The 20259-nt window shown below is 44.1% G+C and overlaps 1 long non-coding RNA gene across 1 annotated transcript; it reads left to right on the forward strand.

Annotated features, from left to right (window-relative positions):
• The first annotated feature begins 2701 nt into the window (after positions 1-2701).
• On the forward strand, positions 2702-6112 carry LOC146064713 (uncharacterized). The gene is made up of 2 exons (XR_014471843.1): positions 2702-3377; positions 4651-6112. It is a non-coding gene; the product is annotated as an uncharacterized LOC146064713 (long non-coding RNA).
• Positions 6113-20259: the final 14147 nt, after the last annotated feature.

A 20259-nucleotide genomic window follows, 5' to 3' on the forward strand; every position in this document is an offset into this window, starting at 1 on the left:
CCGCCACTAGAAATGTTGGGGGCCAGGACTGACCTACAGTCCGGGCCCCAAGCGGCACAGCACAATACCTCCTTCAGGTCACAAATGGAGCCAAACTGAGCAGTTTTATTAGAAAATCAAAATTTAATGTGTAAACTGAATAGTTTTAACAGTAGGTCGAATTATGATCTCCAGTCCTGACATCTGTCACCCTGATCAAACTACACCGCATCCATTAAACCATACTTGCCTGCTTTTGTAAACTAGTTTCAGGGAGATTATAGTTGGTAATAGAATTTTGCACAGAGCCCCATTGAGGGGGCGTGTCATGCTCCACATAAAGGGCGTGTCTAGTTCCATATATGGAGAGATTGTGAAAAGAGATTGTGAACGTGACTCCTAGAAGCGTGGGTGTGTACTGCTACATCTGAGAGGTATCTTTTAAAATTAATTATATCCACATGTAGATGATCCCCAAAGCAGTTAGTAAGAGAGACTATACGTGGTAAAGTGCTGGGAAATGGCGCTGATGATTCAATGTAAATGTATCTACCTCTCATTCCTTTTTTCCCAAAAAATGTAACAGTGTAATGTGGGCTAGTTGACATGAGGGAGATTGCTAGACTAATGAGGGAGAGAGGGAGATTGCTGCTATTTCAGGGAGTCTCCTGCAGAATGCAGGACGGGAGGTAACTATGATGTAACAGTATAATGTGGGCTAGGTGACATGAGGGAGATTGCTAGACTAATGAGGGAGAGAGGGAGATTGCTGCTATGTCAGAGAGTCTCCTGCAGAATGCAGGAGGGGAGGTAACTATGATGTAACAGTATAATGTGGGCTAGGTGACATGAGGGAGATTGCTAGGCTAATGAGGGAGAGAGGGAGATTGCTGCTATGTCAGAGAGTCTCCTGCAGAATGCAGGAGGGGAGGTAACTATGATGTAACAGTATAATGTGGGCTAGGTGACATAAGGGAGATTGCTAGACTAATGAGGGAGAGAGGGAGATTGCTGTTATGTCAGAGAGTCTCCTGCAGAATGCAGGAGGGGAGGTAACTATGATGTTACAGTATAATGTGGGCTAGGTGACATGAGGGAGATTGCTAGACTAATGAGGGAGAGAGGGAGATTGCTGCTATGTCTGGGAGTCTCCTGCAGAATGCAGGAGGGGAGGTAACTATGATGTTACAGTATAATGTGGGCTAGGTGACATGAGGGAGATTGCTAGACTAATGAGGGAGAGAGGGAGATTGCTGCTATGTCAGGGAGTTTCCTGCAGAAATGCAGGAGGGTAGGTAACTATGATGTAACAGTGTAATGTGGGCTAGGTGACATGAGGGAGATTGCTAGACTAATGAGGGAGAGAGGGAGATTGCTGCTATGTCAGGGAGTCTCCTGCAAAATGCAGGATGGGAGGTAACTATGATGTAACAGTATAATGTGGGCTAGGTGACATGAGGGAGATTGCTAGACTAATGAGGGAGAGAGGGAGATTGCTGCTATGTCAGGGAGTCTCCTGCAGAGTGCAGGAGGGGAGGTAACTATGATGTAACAGTATAATGTGGGCTAGGTGACATGAGGGAGATTGCTGTTATTTCACAGAGTCTCCTACAGAATGCAGGAAGTTAGGCAACTATGCATTAACCCTAGACTAGAGGCTACAGTCTTATTGCAAGATCTGCGTCTCTCTTCTGCACAGATCACTAGCTCCCATTCACTATTACAGGACTTTCATCGGCTGCTCCCATCCTATGGAATGCCCTTCCATGCACAATAAGACTCTCCACTAGCCTCCAAACTTTCAAGCGTTCCCTGAAAACTTACCTCTTCAGGCAAGCCTATCATATTTAAGTTCTACACGCATAACCCTCTGAGGCACTTATGTATTATATAGCTTCCCTTCTGATCCTACAACCTATGCTATTACTGGTGCCTGTCCTTGTGTTTCCCTCCTACGTCCCTATAGATTGTAAGCTTGCAGCAGGGCTCTCCTACCTCCAAGTCTGTCTGTTGTTACCCAGTTTGTTTTATTACTGTCTACAATTGTAAAGCACAAGGGAATCTGCTGCGCTATATAACAAACTGTAAATAAATAAATATAGTGGCCGCGAGTAATTGGATACCGGACTGAGTGGGCAGAACACAATTAAAGGTGAGAACTGCTGAACATGTCCGGAATTTCAGAAGAGGACTCGTTGCACAAAGTTTATCAAATAATTTCAAACCCAATAGGTCTGAGAATATTAGAGATTAAATAAATTAAAAATCGTTAGAGGTGTAGTGACTTCAATAAAAGGATCAATAAAGAAGAGCTAAAAATGGATCTTCAGTCTGAAAACTTTGCAACATCAAAACTCAGATGAGCAATTACCGTCTGGTAACCTCTTTCTAGCAAGACATAAAAATTTGCTGCAGACTTATATAGATCCCCCTGAGAAACAACAGGGAACAAATGACATTGGTTCTTCATTAAACAACATCGTGCATAAATGGTTGATTACCTCTGATACATATCTTGGCGAGAAAACACATATGACACCCAAATAAATTAAGTAAATTTAGCAAGGAATGTTGGAATATAGACCTAGTTGCTATAGCAACGATGACATGATAAACACAGACTTGACTCATGTATTCGTTAATTTTTTTATTTTATTTTATCTTTTTTTCATTTCTCGGTCTTGTTTTTCTTTTTTTCATTAGTTAATTTGATTATATAACATTTTATCCCCCACCTTTTTTTGTGTGTTCGTTTAAATTACTAATGATGATTAATTCAACACATAATTCTATTTGCATAGATCAGTTGCATTTAGCTAATATGGATATCTTAACTCATATACAGTATGAGCAGAAAGCCAGCGAGCCGTGGAGACGGAGAGTCATATATAAACTATTTCACTTCGTGAACAGCACCCAGCATTGCTGGAGTTAAGAGTCTCCTAAGATTCTATCTCGAAGCAAAGGAACATTACATTGTCATGACAACCGGGATTCCCTCCCAGTATGTGACATCACGATCCAACGAGGATAAAAGGACAAACCCCTTTACTTTCAACATATCCCTGAGTAAGGCCAGGAGGCCGCTACACGTCAGATACTAAACACAGACTACTACCAGCCTCTAACTCTAAAGGTAAACAGCAGACGGGCACCTGTCACGAATACCATACCAAGGCTTCAAACGGTAATCTTACGAAGGTTGAGAAGGCCACCTCAGCACCACGGTGGTGATTATTTCTTCCACCTACACCGGAATACAGGCGCCGAGGGAGGACAAGGAACCGGAGACCGGTAGGAATCCTGAGAACAAGACTCATTACCTACTAGCACCAACGGGTCTCCGGTAGAGGGCAGCAGACCGAGAGAACCAGGAGACAGTCCAGGACCACCGGCGGGTAAGAAGAGGTCACCCTGGAGATGCGGGATACCGCTCTCTAGGAGCCTTCTACCACTTCATTAAACACCCACTGTCTATGAACACTGCCGTCTGCCAGCACGGCTGAGAAATATTTTATTTTATTAACCTGTGCATACTAAGAGACATATTATGCTGTGCACCAGCAAGGAAACTGTACAGACGCAGAAGAATTTTTGCTTCTAGTATATATTGTTTATTGATATCTATTATTTTTATATACCTCCCAACATGACCCATTGCAGGATGACCAAATCCTGGACTTCCCTCTTAATTTATGATGGCCATCACCTGTATTGAACAAGTTAATTGATGAGAAAGGTGTTTCACCACAGATGGTGGCATCGTAACTTAGGAGCAAAGTCCAGGGGTGGTGCAAAGTCCAAAGTCAGAACAAAGTCCAGGGGTAGAGTATTTTGTCCCTCGTTTTATGGTTCGTGTTGGGAGGTATGTTGTTACTCTCCCTTGTCACAGGAGCTTTTCACATTACGAAGAGATAGCAATGTATTAATCATATTATTTACATAATCTAACAAGACACCCACACTCATCTATAAAAAAAACGACAGGAATAACTTTGCAGCAGAGCGCAGAAATTATAAATTAACCATTTCTGGTTCCCTGCATTTTACCTTCCGGGAGAACCATCGACTAATTAGGAGTACGATATTCACAGATCCCCATCTGAGTACTAATACAGGGAACCTCAAATCGGTCTAATCTAAATTGCTTTGACCTGTTTAACTGTATGTATGATATATTGCTTCTCTTTCAATTATATAGTGGACACTTGTAGGAGCCAATTAGACATCCAACTTCCAGAAGTTTTTTTTGGTCCCATATTTATTTTTGTCCCTCCCTTGCCCATTTAATGTAAATTGATGGTGATTACGGCAATAGCTATGTAGTTAGCAGATATTGCATCCTGCTTGGCCTGGAAACCATTTCACAAGAACCTTGTGTCCATGTTGAATGTTTTCTGTCCCTAGAATTCTCAGTGCCCCTGTTACTTTATTCAGTAATGGGCATTGGAATACTATATTTTCACGGCAGCTTTCACATAGAACAAGTAAGGCATAAATAAGGTGGTAGAAGGTCATTTATTATTTGTTATTTATATCATATTATTTTATTATTTATATCATCTCTACTGGAAGTCATTATAAAGGACAGTAGTGGAGTTGGAGTATTAGAAGTAGGCCTTGAATGCTCTCCAACAGAAATGGGTGACTTGGTTTATGTCTTCTTGGCAGAATGTGGAAATGTTGAGCAGTGTGGACTCATCTCCAGTAAGTATATTGAAGTCTTTCCTGTCCTCACAACTCATCACCAGACTGCAGCAAATGTCAGTCGCTCCGACCTCTGCCAAAGGCAGCCTCCAAAGAATGGACACTATCAATGAGGACCCTAGCACAGACTCGCACCTCAAAAACAACGGTTCTCCTGACAAATCTTTTGAGGAACTCTCTGACAACCCTGTCACCAGGAGCGAAAAGGCCTCATCCTTTAAACTTCAGCGGCAGGGACGAGTGGAGAGCAAGGACACAGAGTGCTGATGTACCCTATGTGCCCCGTGTTTGACAACCATTCTGTTATTGCATGAAGACAGTCATGTCACTTCCATTAATGCAACAACCTCGAAAATGGTATCCTGATTTCTAAGATTGACAGATTTTGTATATACTTCATATTCTTTTTTTTTTTTTTTTTTTAATTATAGTGTTTAATTTACTTAATCCAGAGAAAAAAAAACTTTTTGAAGGGAACCCATTCTAAGATGTTATATAAAATTATATTTATGCTTAAAAGCAGCCATAGTTGATGGCCTATTAGGGTTTCTTACATTGGGTAATTGCTAAGTTCCAATTTTCTATGGTTGTTTTCTTGGAATAAGCATTTCCATTGGGTGGAGGGTTTATAGAATTTGGCCACCCAGCCTTTCTCAGGAAGTCTAAATTGCGAAATTTAGTTTATTGAGGTACTTGCATTATTAATATAACAGAGTTGTGTTAAAATCCCAGTTACTTATTTATAGATTACTTTAGAAACATCGAACAGAACCTGAGATGACCACTTTCTTGAGGAAGATACCTGGCTCTTTAGACATAAGCCCACACACTCGGCTCCCATCACCCAGGTGGTTTGCACTATGTGTCTGCTATAAAGTGATAAACCGTTTCACCGTTCTGGATAATCGGTCGGACAGTCAGTGCTTGGCAAGCCTCCATATGACCATAGGCCAGTGGATGTATGGGCTGGAGGTACTATATTATTCATCCGCCAACAAAATGTAGTTCTGGTATGCATGACTTGGGTGCCCTGTTTTTCTGAAGTACCTAATATCATTCAGTGACTTGTCCTTATGGAATTGTGATGTACTGAGGCCCTGATGTGATGTCATGCTTTCGTGCTGGTCTCAAGTCAATGCTTTCTCGTACAGCCTATCTTCCAAATACATGTTTATTTGCCTGATCCACTTAAAGAGAAATGAATGATATTAAATGGTAAAGAATGTGAAACTTTTAAATCTGGGTGCCACAAATGTTATACATAAATATATTTATACCTTAGAGGGCTACTTCTGCTAATGCGGAATTTTTATTTTGTGGGATCATCAGGCAATAAGCTGCATTACGGGATCACAGCAGTCACCAAACGGCTGCTTGGGTAATGTGGACTCATAAATAAAAATGTTGTGATATTGTCTATGTATCATCGGTGTGACTTGCGTTCTTATTCCTATGTGTACGCTCACGACACGACTACTCGTGTGATTTTTGCTTTGAATAGATCACTGGTCCTGAGTTATCTACATGTTCAGTGGTTTCAGCTCTGTTATGTAGTTCCGTCGTTTTGACGGGCTGGGATTTTATAAATCGTTTGTGGGGGACAAAACTTTGCTCAAATTGACAGCATCTGCAATGTACTTTCACTTGAGCTGTGACAGTTTTTACTTTTACTTTGAGCGGTGACAGTTTTTAGCCCAAACTCTCCACCCCACCCCCAGTTCCAGTCTGCTCCTACCTGCAATGTCTGTCGTCGCAGCTCCCTCTCTCCATACCCAGCAAGTTTGAAAAAGATCAGTGTCCCTGCAAAAATTGCTTCCACTTTCTGTTATTACATATTTTAGCCCACAAAGGAGTAATTTGGTCAGTTGAGGGGCCTCTAGTGGTCATTGGCTGTACTTCACCTCATAGAGTTAAGGAGTAGTAAGCTTTTTATATATAGACTAGTAAGCTCGCTCGAAGCAAAAGCTTTGAAAGCTCGTAGATGTAGGTTCACTCGCTGCCAACAGACGGCAGTGTTTCAGAGTCACACGGTCACTAGATATATATATATATATTTATATATATAGATGATGTATAAATTAAGGGCACTGTGAATAATCCAAAATTAAATGTTTTATTTCCTCACGTTAAGAACAGTCAATGCTTCGATCATATTAAGGACCGTTGTCAAGACAACAAGTGTAGAAGATAAGTACAAGCCACCAGAATACAGTATATGTAGAACTGCTCCTGTCTCAGCACGCTGGATGGGCATGACAGGAGGTGAGGCCGTTCCACCAGGCTTTGACATCGGGTTTGATGGCCAGTCTGGCCATGGCCGGTAATTCTATAGGTTTCTTTCTGTTTCCAGTCAAAAAAGTGGCTTTATACAAAACTGCTGCAAATCCCATACACAATGGTTATATAGCATCATTAGGGGTTTGAGATCATTTATGAGATGGGTTTGAGACCATTTACAATGTGACTGCCCGGCTGACCTCCTGAGGATAGATATATGTAGCAGTGGTTTACTTCTCGGTAGGTTTATCCTGGGAATTTAAAGTGGCAACATACAGTGTTCAGTGCACAGTGCGCTGACGATTGTATAATTGTCCCTTTAAAAGTCCAGGTTAAAGCCACATGAAGCAGTTACAGTACTTGCAACAGCCGCTGCTTAGCAAATCTACCCCTCATGTTCAACTCCCTTACAGGACTGTGCCGATATCCCATTATATAAGGCAGTAGTCAAGACTTTTATTCAAAAATATCAATAATATTAATGTAAACTGCAAACTTGTATGCATAAACCACGGTGGCAGTGTCACAACTTTGATGCCACAACTGAAGCAGGGCCAATGTTTGGACGCTTAGGTTTTTTTATGCTAATGTCAACTCCGGGCCCGCACTTACGAACACCCTGTGTCTGCCACACCGATTGGATACCGATCCTGCAACCATCGCTCCCACAAACCGCACCGCTTTTTTAATTAGGGAGGCCAATCCCAGGATTGAGAATTTTTCAATCCCGAATCCGGATTGAAAAAATGCCCCGGGATTGGCACTGGCTTGTATAAATGATGTAAAATTGATAGCCAGCAAAAAAACAGTAATGACTAATGAGAGTTTAGACTATTTTGAGGGGGAGAGGGGGAGGGGGGATAATTTGCTAAAGCGTTTAAGTATGTGCACAAAAAGTGGAAAATAACACTTACATTAAAAAATAATACAATTCCCATCAGTACAACACCCAACATAAATTTGTCCCATATCATTTAGCCCATTTTTCGGCTTTTCAAAAAATAAAATCCCTCTTGTTGGTAATATTTCTTATTTAAAACCCTCTAAACACATTATTGTACTACACATTTTCTTTCCTCAAAATAAGGATTTCTACCGACTTATCATGTTGTCTGGAACTGTGAATTAATATCTGTGTTTACTCCCATTGAGACCTGTATTTTTAACTGCCATACGTCATTGCCTCGGGTTTTTATCCTACATTAAGCAATTTCTGTTCACCTTACGACAGAGATTCCAACACGGATGTTCTTAAAACCTGGACCATTGAGGTGCCGTGGGGACCTCATTTGGGAACCTCTGACTTACAGGTTATAGAATTGGCCTCTCAATGAAGGATTGGTAGCTTGCCGGTAAAGAGAATGTTAAAATCATGATTTATTATAACACAGGCAAATCCAGTGAGGATTAAAGAAATGAGTTATCTGTCAGCTCTAGGGAGAACTATGTATATAGATAGATATAGCCACATCCACAGTGAGGGGGCTAATATAAGAGAAATATAAAGTGATTTAAACAGATGTTGCCAGGAGGATTCCAGCACAGTGACAGCTGATCTGAGGAGAGTGTAGTGTGGAGAGATCGGACGGAAGGATGTCCCCATTAGTTCCCCCTATATCTGGTGGGGAGGAGAGAGAGGAAGAAGTGCAGTGAGGGGCGAGAGGAAGCAGAGATGAAATGGGGGAGCTTACAGCCAGGACAGCCCTGGTCAGAGGAGGGATACTACAAACACCTTATAATTTATATCCTATCTTAGTAATATGATATGTTCTGTACTGTTGTGGCTGCCCTAAGCTTACAAATGAGTCACAGTTACCACCAGGGCTGCCATAAGGGGGGGACTGCAGGGGACTCCATTCCCGGGCCCAGGACTAGAGGGAATAAAGTTTAAATAGTCATAAACAAAGTTCACATTTCCCTTGAAGCAATGTAGAGGTGGAGTAGTGCAGTCAGTGCTGTAGACACTGGAGGTCTCACCAGGCACTCCAGGTGTCCGAGTAAGGGAAGGGGGCCCTGCCTATTTTGTTAGTCCCATAATTTCTGAGGGCAGCCTATATCCCCCGAGGTTAATGGTTTCTAAATCCAGTTGGACCTTACACCTGGCAGATGTAGGCAGAAGAGGATAGAGTGGGTACATACCGTCATCACTGCAGCTCAGACACTACGTTATGATTTAGCAGTGACAGCCATTATCTCTGTAACTGAGAGATGCACAGAAGGAAGTGTTTATATCTTACATAACAGTGACTACCAGATGGAGAAGAGACAGCTGATCCCAAGGATGCACCAGATCCAACTGAATACGTAAAAAACTTCTGTAGACCTTTTGAGTGTCCACCATGTACATGTCAACCTTAAGCTTGTGTCGACCGTCTGTCACTCTCGACCTAGGGTACGTTGACCATTCCTAGTTGTCAACGTAGTCACTGTCCACCAATAGTGGTCGACCTAGTGACTGGCAGCCTAGATATTGTTGACACATTATCCCAAAACCAAAAATCTCTGTGACCGGATCAGGCCTTATCCAACTTCCCTCTTACCATCAGTAACCGACTGTTACTGACTCCACCTACTGCACAGTGGGCAGGTATGTTGCTGCCGCCACCACCAGGCTCCTACCTTGTGGCACCCGGAACCCCATTATTGCTCTATATGCGCCAACACGCTGCTGACACACTTCCTGGCTTATATCGGCTAGTTCCCACTGGTCACTGACCACTGAACAGGCCACTTCTTTGGTAAGCTAGCAAAGGGCAGAGCTGAGAAATGTGCTTGAACCAGGACAGGCAGTGAATGGAACTACTTGTGTCATATTCCTGTTGGCCACAAGATGAAGAAACCATCATTTTGAAGGCAAAGATGTTTATTACTCAGAGTATTAAGAGTCCCTTCCTCCTTGCAAGCATTCCTTGCAGGGGACAGCATACAATGTTACAGCAGTTCCACACTTCACAATGTCAAAAAACAATGCACTTTTAACCAGGGTTGCCTACCCTCCCAGAATGGCCGTGAGGCTCCCAAAAACTTGGTCCCCGTCCCGGCCCCCTGGAAAGGTGGGCAAGCCTCCCTGTGGCAGCGTTCATTTCCCGTGATTTTCTGCTTTTCGTGGGGAGGGGCGGGGCAAAATATGAAAATCGGGGCATTTAGCGGGGCTTGATGACATCTACATCAGGCACCATCCCTGCTGCTGCTGACGATCTCCTCTTTGGGCTTCCCCCAGAGAGGAGACTTTAAAAGTAGACAACCCTGCATTTAACCCAGGGCTCCAAGGCCCTTTATATATAGTTAGAACTTGAAGTCACAATACAGTTCATATTACACAGATACTCGCAGTTTACAATTCTCCTTTGATATATTTATACCACACAGATTCGATGGGTGACATTCTATGATATGCGCTAAATGCGCATGTTTAATTCGCACCCTGTATCGCCGCAAATCGCCTATTTAGAAATCGCATTTTTCAGGCTAAATGCGCATATTTAATGTGATGCGCATTGGAGGCTGAAAAGTGCGAATAGGGGCGATTTGCGGCGATGTGGTGCGCTGGTTTTAGTCCTGAAAATGTGCGATTTTCATGTGTGAAAATCGCACATTTGCAGGACAGCGCAAGGTGTAAAAAAAAGAACCGAGCGCGGGGTCCCCCGCCCGAGTGTAACCAGCCCCGGGCTCACTGAGCCGGTGCTGGTGACATAAAATCAGGGTCCCCGACAAATAGGGGTCCCCTTGATTTTATGAAACCAGCACCAGACTCAAGGTCCGGCGCTGGTTCCCAAAATACGGGGGACAAAGTGACTAGGGGTCCCCCGTATTTTAAGAACCAGCACCGGACACAACCAGCCAGCAGGCTAATGCCACAGCCGGGGGGAGACTTTTTATACAAGTCCCCCCGGCCAAAGCATTAACTCCCTGGCTGGTCAGCATGGGCAGGGGTCCTGGGGAAGTGGGGACCCCCCCAATGAAGGGGTCCCCCCCCTCCAGGACTTACCAGCCCATGCTGATAGTCCGGGGCTGTCCTCCATGCCCCTGGGCTGTGGGCATGGAGCTGATGCTTTGTGTAAAAAAAAGAATGATAACTATTGTTTTACACTGGCGAACTATCAGTCCCAGCAAGCCTACCCCGCATGCTGGGACTTGGGGAACCACAAGTCCCAGCATGCGGGGCATTAAAGGGCCCGCTGGCACTTGTAGTTCTGCAGTGTAAAAAATAGTGCACAAAATCACACTGACACCCTGAAAAATAAAACTTTAATACACACAAAACACACTGATACTTACCTACCTTGAGCCCGTAGGTCGGTCCCTGGATCCTGGATTCTTCCTCCGGGGCTCCAGGGCAGAAGAGTCCGGTTCCGGGGCCTTGGTCCTTGTTCCGGGGCTGGTCCTGGGGTTCCGGGGCTCCTGGCGTGAAGAATCCGGGGTCCGGGATCCGTGGTAGTCCAGAGGGGTACCTAAGGAGGAAAATCCTACTCACCTGCTCCCCGGCGGCGACCTCCGGTGACAGCGCTGCTCCCGACTGGTACCCGGCTTCAAGGAGTTGGTCCGGCGCTGAGATGTTGCTCCCTCGACGTCTCTGAACAGAATGATTTCTCGGCCAATCAGGAGCCGAGAAACTCGGCTCCTGATTGGCCAGAAATCATTCTGAATATAGACGCCGACGGAGTAACATCTCTGCTCTGGATGCGCTGAGATGTTACTCCGTCGGCGTCTATATTCAGAATGATTTCTGGCCAATCAGGAGCCAAGTTTCTCGGCTCCTGATTGGCCGAGAAATCATTCTGTTCAGAGACGTCGAGGGAGCAACATCTCAGCGCCGGACCAACTCCTTGAAGCCGGGTACCAGTCGGGAGCAGCGCTGTCACCGGAGGTCGCCGCCGGGGAGCAGGTGAGTAGGATTTTCCTCCTTAGGTACCCCTCTGGACTACCACGGATCCCGGACCCCGGATTCTTCACGCCAGGAGCCCCGGAACCCCAGGACCAGCCCCGGAACCAGGACCAAGGCCCCGGAACCGGACTCTTCTGCCCTGGAGCCCCGGAGGAAGAATCCAGGATCCAGGGACCGACCTACGGGCTCAAGGTAGGTAAGTATCAGTGTGTTTTGTGTGTATTAAAGTTTTATTTTTCAGGGTGTCAGTGTGATTTTGTGCACTATTTTTTACACTGCAGAACTACAAGTGCCAGCGGGCCCTTTAATGCCCCGCATGCTGGGACTTGTGGTTCCCCAAGTCCCAGCATGCGGGGTAGGCTTGCTGGGACTGATAGTTCGCCAGTGTAAAACAATAGTTATCATTCTTTTTTTTACACAAAGCATCAGCTCCATGCCCACAGCCCAGGGGCATAAGGACAGCTCCGGACTATCAGCATGGGCTGGTAAGTCCTGGAGGGGGGGGACCCCTTCATTGGGGGGGTCCCCACTTCCCCAGGACCCCTGCCCATGCTGACCAGCCAGGGGGTTAATGCTTTGGCCGGGGGGACTTGTATAAAAAGTCTCCCCCCGGCTGTGGCATTAGCCTGCTGGCTGGTTGTGTCCGGTGCTGGTTCTTAAAATACGGGGGACCCCTAGTCACTTTGTCCCCCGTATTTTGGGAACCAGCGCCGGACCTTGAGTCTGGTGCTGGTTTCATAAAATCAAGGGGACCCCTATTTGTCGGGGACCCTGATTTTATGTTACCAGCACCGGCTCAGTGAGTCCGGGGCTGGTTACACTCGGGCGGGGGACCCCGCGCTCGTTTTTTTTTTTATTTAACCCTTTGTTTTATTTTTTACAGCAGAACCCTGCACGGAACATTGCGATCTGTGCAGGGTTCTGCCTAATTCGCCTAACAGACCCAGGTCTGAAATTAGTGCGAAAATTAGTCACTTAAATAATGCGATGTGCAAATGCGCATAGCATTAAATAAGCGACGTGTATACTTTTCTGTGCGCAAACATCTGGATGCGATAAAAATGCGAATTCATCTCGCATTTTTATTCACCAGACATTTACGCACAAAATATGCGATTTCAGCCCCTGTGCGCATCCCATTAAATCGGCGATTTAATGGGAAAATGCGATAGCGCCATTTTGTGGTCTAATTACCGCAAAATAGCGCTAATCGCATAGCATAGAATGTCACCCAAAGTATCTATATGGTTAATGCAGCGATGAGGTTCGCATTTGACTTGCGTACAAACAAATGGTTCTTATCCTTTTCTGCATGTACATTTTAGGATTTGTATATCAATCAGACCATCTGTCTTCTTATATAACGTTCAAATAAATATAGATTTCATTCCAAATGGGGCGACCCAATTTCCTTCCTCCCCTCATACAGTATATCTCTACAGGAAAACATCTGATCCTAATGTCCAGTGGCGGCACACCCTCCTACCAACATTTGTAATATATATGTACCATATCACAAGTGAGGGGCCGTGTAACCTATTTCAAAACTCTCTCCAGTGCGATTGGTCCTCTTTTTCCTTGTGCTCTGATCCAAATCTACTTAACACTTTACCTAGATAAATACCTTAGAAGCTAGGGAGAGATAAACATTTATTGTACACAATCGTGTTCGCTAGCTTCTAACAATTTATATTTGTATCAATAAAAGTTAAAGTTTAATTGTTTTGTTTGTCTGCAACTAATCTGTAAAGTTCCGAAATTATTAACAAAGTCAGGTGAATATTTGCCCAATGAGTGTCCTACAATAGGAATATTTCCTTCTCTTCTCTCATCTTGTGCCTGTACCATTACATGTAGCATTCAGCTCCTGTCTCATTGCAGGAGCTGGCACTGCAGCCAAAGCAGTCACCGGCAGCATGCATCTCCTAAACCCCCAGAGTAAGATAGAGGTGTACAGGCCCAGGTACCATGCTCCCTTTTTATGCACTCCAAAGGCACGTGAACATCATGGCCTCCCTCAATAGGTATCACCAAAGGTAAGGCCACCACCGACGACCAGCAATTTTCCTGACTTTACTTACAATTTCCCTTGAGCCCACAGCAAGCAATACTGAGCATACACGCTCTGCAGTCTAGCTACCGAATGATATATTGCATTGTTTGATCACATTCAATTTATCACTGCTCCTTTACACACTTGATAGAACAACCTTCATGCCATTCTATTCTAGGGAGTGGCATGAAGGTGACGTAAAATTGGTCCGACATATTGTTTACCATCCGGTTTGTTGTATACACTGCACAAGTTGCTAGCTTGATGGCAGCACGGTAGCACTCGCACTGTGCAATGTATGCGATTTGTCATTTGGAAACAGCATATCGGCCTGACATGAGATAGAGAATCAGTATCTTGGTCCTGGTGGCCATTTCATATTGTTAGATGTCACTATGGCCCTTATTCTGATCGGTGCGGCCGGAGCCGATTATGCGGCCAGGACCGTGCGTGCGAAACCCCGCCTTCCATACGGATCGCCAACTCCGTCCGTATGCGGTAAGAAGCTGGCCGAACGGACCGCACGTGTATTTTTCACGGAATACGCCTCCTCCATCTAAGGGAACCTCCCCCATCATTCGATGGTCGCAGACCATCGAATGCAGGACCGAGTGCTCCACCAGCACCCGCAACCTCAGACCACACGGACATTTTTCCGTGCAAAAGCAGGGATCTGGGCGGGCAGCTGACATCCGGCGATGTCATATGTCCGCCCCCTACACGTGCGTCACGGCCGCATTACCATACGTATGCCCAGCGTTTGCATGGGAACGCCCATGAAACGCGGGGCGTATGCATATGGTAATGAGCCCAAATAGCCCTTCACGCCCCTCTCCACCCCCTGTTCGGAGTGTTCACATTTAATGCGGGATTTGGCTGTACGCCCCGCTCGCACATGCGCAGAGACGCCTCTGCACATGCGCAGACACAAAACATCGGCGGGCCGAACGCACGCGGATATTTCCGCACCGATCAGAATAAGGGCCTATATCTAATGTTATATATACTTTACTTAACATTTTCACACCAAATAATCCTTTTGGGAAACCTCTAAAGCCGTTACACAACCCAATGATGAGAACTTTCTCTCATATAAACAAGCTTGTCATCTCCTAGAATCATATTTGTTGTCCTTATCTAAATACGAACTGTCACGACCACCATGTCTGCCACCCATGCCTCCCACACTGAGGCGCCATGATGCTGTGAACTCTGCCTGGGCCTTGCTGGACACGCTGCCTGGAGTGTACTGCACACACTTCCTGGTTCTGAAACCTGTCGCCTTCCCTGGCGGCGGCCATCTTGTTGGTTTCTCCAACCAGGCTGCACTACCAATTACCTTCAGCCAATTACAGTGCAGCTCTCCTTTTAAATACTGACCAGCTGGGCCAAACAGTCAATCAGTACAATGATGTCCTTTCCCTAGGCATCTGACTCCCACTCCTGCTGAAAGCGCTGCTGCCTGTCAGCTATCTCTAGACTGAATCCACTCCTGCTCGCCTGCTGTGAAGACCATCCACCTGCAGAACCCTGCTGCCGCCTCTACGGTCCAGACAAGATTAGCTCCCCCCAAAGGGGATCACCCTTTCCTCACCTGACCGTTACTTCCACTGCAACTCTCCCTGGTCACAGCTACTCAGGCCTGCTGCAATACTTCCCGGATTCATCCTATCAACCATCCTATCTTCCAATCATCCAACCATCCAATCGTTCAACCATTCAATCATCCAATCTTTCATTCAATCATTCAATCTTCAATTCTATCATCTCTTCAAGTAAATCCTTCAAATCAACTATTCAAGTTTACGTTTATTCTTCAAATCTACACTTCAAGTCATCTTCAGTTTTCAACCTCGTTATCCATCCACTACGAACTTTACAATAAGTTTTATATATCATTGACTCTGGTTATTTCATATCTTCAGTATTACCTTTGTGCCACAGTTCATCTTCTGTATCGCAGTATCTTTATTAAAACTGGTTTTCTTTGATCCAATTGCATCCCTCCCTTCTGTCGTCTATGAAAAAAACTTACATCAAGGCACCTAGCCTCCGTTACACTCCAGCTGGTGCTACTGCTAGCGTGACACGAACTCGATTACATGAAAAACAAGTACTTTCGATAGGTCAACTAACCTGCCAAAATATAAGCCCACATTTCTATATTAGGTCATCAAAGTATCCTTCCAATGGCGACTATTATTCTCAAAATTCAAACATATTCAAACAATTCCAATCCTTTTATGAAGGTCTGTATACATAGCCCTCAGTCAATGAATAAAGATCTACAGCGGTGGTTCTCAACCTTGATCCTCAAGGACCCCCAACAATGCATGTTTTCCAGGTCTCCGCACAGAATCGCAGGTGAAATAATTAGCTCCACCATTAAAATGTGTAAGTAAATAATAAGTGCACCTGTGCACCTGCCAGGTGACCTGGAAAACGTGCACTGTTGGGGGTCCTGAGAGCCGAGGTTGAAAACCACTGATCTACAGGATGATCTCCTAAATAAGGCCCAAATACCTAAACTTTCAGTGGACCCGATAGACCTTTTGGAAAGGGATATAACAATGGAGGAATTACAGTCTACCATCGCTAGCCTCCCAGCACATAAAGCTCCTGGCTCCGATGGCAACACCAATGATTATTATAAATGACTGAAAAATGATATTAGCCCAATTTTATTAAATTTGTTTCGTTTAATTCATAGGCAATCTTTAACATATTCCTCCTTTAACGTTTCCCATACTATATTTTTAGCTAAACTAATGGCCAATAGATTGCAGTCTAATTTGCCTGAATTACTAACCCTGTACCAACTAGGTTTTGTGAAGGGCAGACATTCAGTTAGAGGCATCTGTACGGCTATAGTAGCTACTGTTGCTTCTTCCAAAGATGCCAATACAGTACCTCTAATCTGCTTCTGAGCCTTGATACTCACAAGGCCTTCAATACGGTTTTGTGGCCACACTTATACAAAGTCCTTACATGTAGAGCATTTGGTCAAGAATTTATAGGTTTGATTCGCCAAAAACATAATTTGTTATTAATGGAGAGCGGGTGGAGGTGTGCAGATGTACAGGGGAACAAGACAGGGCTGCCTACTGTTGCCCCTGTTGATCAACCTGTCCATCGACCCTTTTCTTCGATTCTAACGATTTGATTCATGGTATTAAAATAGGTCCCCATTAAATTAAATATACTGCTGATGATGTGATTTTATATTTATCTGATTCCAAATCCTCTATAACTCATTTGTTCTCTTTATTACGTGATTTTGGAGACATCTCAGGTATTCAAGTAAATTCGGTGAAATCAATAGCTATGTATCTGAGGCCTGGATATTCCCGTCCTGTTTGGCACTCCTTTGTGCCATTCTTTTGGGCCACCAAGTCTTTTGAATATTTGAGAGTTCTTGTGTCCAAGAAATTCTCCTTTTTATACCACATAAATATTTCTAAAACGATATCGTCTTTGTCTAGAGATGTGGCAAGGTGGCGTCATCTCCAGCTCTCCTACCTGGGCAGGGTTGACTTGCTCAAAGTGATATCCATCCCAAGAATGTTATACTTGTTAAAGTCACTTCCTCTTCTACTTACAATTGAAGACACAAAACGACTTAATTCATGTTTTGTTAAATTCATTTGGAATCATAAACGTCATAGAATTGGTTTGATAAGACTTCAACAGCCCACACTTAATGGGGGAATCAATTTCCAAAACTAACTAGCTATAATCATGCTGCTGTGTTCTGCCATCTCCAAACCTTGAATTTAGCTTAATTTTTTTCATATGCATGATCAGAAAATTCCACTAGAGGCGCGAGAGAATCCACTACTCTGGAGCACTCGGAAACTCTGGCACATTTTGAGACATAAAAATGGGTTGAATGCCCACAAGTCCTTATTCCTCCATTTCTTAAAAATCCTGAATTTCAACAAGGTCAGGCTTCAAATTGTTAATGGCGATTTAATATGACCAGAGAGACAATAAGTGAAAAGCGCAGGTTACGTAATAAGTCCGCAACCTGCGTACCCTTTATACCTAACTACGTGTGAACAAAACGTAGCGCAGCGTAGCGTACCTTTTATTGTATATTGTACACCAAGACCAATACCTTAATAATAGATTCCTTCGCAGTAATTTGTCTCTAAACTGCGAATATACCTTTATGGACAGTGTCCGTAATATACCTTTATCGCTAAATGCGAATAACAGACACAAACCACAGTATAGAAGTAAGGAGATAAGAACTCCATAAAAAGGTTGTATTTAAGTCCCTAATGGACAAAAGGGGGTTACAGGAATAGAAAATACAGGTTTAACAAGTGATACAATATGCTAACAATGAATACTAAACAGGCTCTGCTAAGGGGAAAGAATACAGATACAAGACACAATCAGCCAACAATACAATAAGAATAAATACCGTTAATGCAACCATTACCCGTCTCATCAAATATGCGAAGCGCAGTCCGGTCAGAGCTCACTATCAGTTCAGGGCTGAACTATAGTCCGGTAGAAAGTCACGGAAAGGTAGATGTGCCGAAGTGACCAAGGCAGCCCTGGGTCACCTTTCTTATAGGGTCAGAAGGGGGAGGTCAAAGGCCATTCCTATTGGTCAGAGATCGTATGTCAGGTCCACTGTGATTGGGGGGTAAGATGATACACCTGGTTTGACTAGGTGCAGGGGAATGAATTTTAAGAGTCCTTTGTTTGATGGTTTCGGCGTCAGCAGTGATAAGAACCAGTTTCATCTAGATTCCTTTGTTACATACTTTCAACAGAAACTGTCCCTGGAATATGGATTATGTCCATAACTATCGAGCCGTGTATATTGCGAAATATTCGCAATGACCAGAATACTGCGCATAATGAACGGAACGGTACTAAACATGATACAGACAGATGCGTGCAGGGCTAACTAAGCTATGTGTGGCGTTCTAAACCTTTAACTATATTTCATTTAGTGTAAGTATGTTATTATGAATTTATGTGTGATAGTATGGCTACTCTTCTGGTCCACTTTGTCACACATACTCGGGTATGGAAACTTTATTTGCGCAACTCTGCGAACCAAAATGGCGGCCATACTATCCTAAAATGGCGTGTGTGTAACTAGACTTCCACAGTCCACCCTTTAACAGTAAATATAAAACTGTTACAATACAATACATTTTACACGACAATACAGAAATTCATAATCCTAACAAAGAAATTGGGATCCATGAAATAAACATATAAGGGGAGTAAACCATCTGCTCTTGGCCGATCCAGGATCACGGATAAACGATGGGCCGCATTTATCGAACAATCTACTCAGGGTCACGAAGGATAATGTACAGTTTTGGGATAAAAATAAAAACAGGGGTGGTTACAACATATACACGTTTTTCAGATATGGCATCCTTTGGTAGGTATTGTTTGTGACAACAGACCCTTGAACTCTTTGTTGTCTCTCTTTTTGGTATGCTTTTAAGTATGATGGTATTATCACTATCAAACATCCGGTCCTGGGTAATGTGTCAAGTTTATAGATTCTACCTTGACCTAAACTGGGATGGGTAACACACTCTCAGAACTCTGTATCGTCCGTCCAATGCCTGGCAGCAGTGCGGCGGCGGTATCCTTGATTTTGAAGATAACGGATAGTTGGGGGGGGAGACAAGAATAGGACCCACAACAATAGAGAAAACTGAGAAAGGAAAAATTTTGTTAGTGATCCTTCCAACCTGTTACCAGTGGGGTGTGTCACAGTCCCTTTTGTAGCTTGTACAGGTTGCTTGACCTTAGCTGCTCTCCAGTCCTCCCGAAATGGTGCCTCTTAGCGATTTCTTTCTTTCGCCCTCGAGTGTAAGGACCTTTTGGTTTTCTGTTCCTTTGGCAGTAGGACGAACGTACCCGAATCTCTCTCTCTGCGACTTTGTTATTGAGGTAGTGCTGGTCAACAAGATCTGGGGTGGTCCTTTCCAAAGGTCTATCAAGCAACCTGTATATGGCAAAGCAGGGGAAACAACAACAACATCTCCTGGTTCATGGTTATGACAGTTCACAACAGGTGTCAACAAAGTCCTTTTGCGGCAGTTTTCCAGGTGTGGATACATCACTTGCATTTGTGGTCTAGGATCTCCTTGTGGGATTACCATAACCTGTGGCTGCCCGCCAAGCAATGTTTCGATGGGGACCAATGAGGTGGAGTTCTGAGAGTGATTCTACTACTACAAAAAGAGATTATGGGGTGTACCATCAGTCCCTGAAGGTTCACACATGACTTAAACCTTTCATATATATATTTGCATACTCAAGGGTGCTTCTGGGCTGCCATATCTATACACACAAACGTCAACATATATATATA

This window comes from Crinia signifera, chromosome 3 (genome assembly GCF_055691185.1).
Source record: "Crinia signifera chromosome 3, ASM5569118v1, whole genome shotgun sequence".
NCBI lineage: Eukaryota > Metazoa > Chordata > Amphibia > Anura > Myobatrachidae > Crinia > Crinia signifera.